This window comes from Ovis aries, chromosome 1 (assembly GCF_016772045.2).
Source record: "Ovis aries strain OAR_USU_Benz2616 breed Rambouillet chromosome 1, ARS-UI_Ramb_v3.0, whole genome shotgun sequence".
Taxonomy (NCBI): Eukaryota; Metazoa; Chordata; class Mammalia; order Artiodactyla; family Bovidae; genus Ovis; species Ovis aries.
In genome coordinates, this window is record NC_056054.1 from 20,689,655 (window position 1) to 20,691,844 (window position 2,190).

Below are 2,190 nucleotides of genomic sequence, written 5' to 3' on the forward strand. Positions count from 1 at the left end.
TTTTTCAAGTCACACTATCTAAAAAATTCTCCTAATTTTTATTGGCAGTTTGCTCTCCTATGTAAATTTTGGACAGAGGTTGTCAAGTCAAATGAAATATCCTATTATTAAATAGAATTGTACTGAACTTATAAATTAATTTGGAAAGAACTAATGTTTTTTATGATACTGAGTCTTCCTGTTCATTAATATGGTATCCCAATTTATTTAGATCTTCTCTAATGTCTTTCAATGAAACTTTATAATCTTCTCCATAAAAGGGCATGAATATCTTGTACTGATTTTGTTCCTAGGTATTTTTTAAATTGCTGTTGCTGCTATAGTAAATTATATCTTTTTAAAATTATATTTGTTGTGAAAACAAGTGTCCATCAACGGATTGATATACAAAAAGTAATATATACATATAAAAGAACAGTATTCAGCCACAAAAAGGAATGCAGTTCTGATACATACTACAAAATGGATAAATCTTGGAAACATCAGGCCAAATGAAATAAACCAGACATAAAAGGACAAAAAATTATGATTCCATTTATACAAAATACCCAGAACATTCAAATGCATAATTATTTTTCTAGACTCTAGAAGAATTTATCTAAAGTTATAATTATCCATGAACGTTTGATAGAACTAACTTGTAAAGTCTGAACTCATAAGTCTGATAAGGGTGGCTACTATTAAAAACAAACAAAACAGAATACACAAGTGTTGGTGAGGATCTAGAGAAGCTGGAACCCTTCTGTTGTGCACTGTTGGTAGGACTGTAAAATGGTCCAACGACTAGGGAAAACAGTATGGAGGCACCTCAAAAAATTAAAAATAGAAATACCATTTGAGGGCCTTCTCTGGAGATACAGTGGTTAAGACTCTGCACATCCACTGCCAGGGTCACAGGTCAATCCCTGGTCAGGGAACCAAGATCCCACATGACGTGCAGTACAGCACCCGAAAATTAAAAAATTAAAAGGAAAAAATAAATAAGTAAAAAAGAATCTAAAAAGAAATACCATTTGATCCAACAATTCCAATCTGAGTATATATGCAAAAGAATTGAAAGCGAGGTCTCAAAAGAGATACTGGATACCTACCTTCACAACAGCACTATTCACAATTGCCATCAGTGAAAAGAACCCTAATGTCCCCTGAGAGATGAATGGATGAAGAAAATGTGGCATATACATACAATGAAATATTAGCCTTAAAAAGGAAGGAAAACATGTCACAGTCTACAAAATAGATGAATCTTAAGGATATTATAGGAAGTGAATAAGCACTCATAAATAGACAAACACTGTATGATCTTCTTATATGAGGTATCTAAAGTAGTCAAATTCATAGTAACACGAAGTAGAATCATGGTTACCAGGTGCCAAGGTGAGGCAGAAAAGGGAGTTGTTTAATGTTGTTGTTCAGATCTGCAAGATGAAAAAGTGCTAGAGATATGTTCTATAATAATGTGAACATCCTTAACTCTACTGAATTTACACACTTAAAAATGGTTAAGCTGGTAAATTTCTAAAGTTTTCTTTTAATTATGATTTTAAAAAATATATGGACCTGGAATTGTTTTTAGTAGGGTATATTTCTTTAATCACTAATTCAATTTCTTTTATGGTTAAAAGACTATAAAGATTTTTTAATTTCTTCTCAAATCAGTAAGTTTTTCACAGTTGTTTTCAAAATGTGCTTTCCCTATGGAAGCTACCTTTACACAGCTCATTAAATTGTTTTATCTTTACTTCTTTGCAGTTACTAGTCCTATATTACAAAGCATCAAGTACTCATTTGAAGCCACAATCTATTACATACTAACTTCATCTAAAAATGAGACAAACTGCAATGATGACTACTTTGCAGAAATTTACAGACAGCAATTATAGGCATCTCCAAGTATTCAGTTCAGTTCAGTCGCTCAGTCATGTCCGACTCTTTGCGACCCCATGAATCACAGCATGCCAGGTCTCCCTGTCCATCACCAACTCCCGGAGTTCACTCAGACTCACGTCCATCAAGTTAGTGATACGGGGATCAGCCCTGGGATTTCTTTGGAAGGAATGATGCTAAAGCTGAAACTCCAGTACTTTGGCCACCTCATGCAAAGAGTTCACATCTCCAAGTATAAAACCTGATAAATAACAAATCCACACAGAGCAACTCCTACTATGCATAATGTGAGATCATACTTAC

At 33.6% G+C, this 2,190-nt stretch overlaps 1 protein-coding gene across 3 annotated transcripts in view; it reads right to left on the reverse strand.

Annotated features, from left to right (window-relative positions):
- PIK3R3 (phosphoinositide-3-kinase regulatory subunit 3) overlaps positions 1 to 2,190 on the reverse strand; it is a 104,104-nt gene that overhangs the window by 75,404 nt on the left and 26,510 nt on the right. The window lies entirely within an intron of this gene.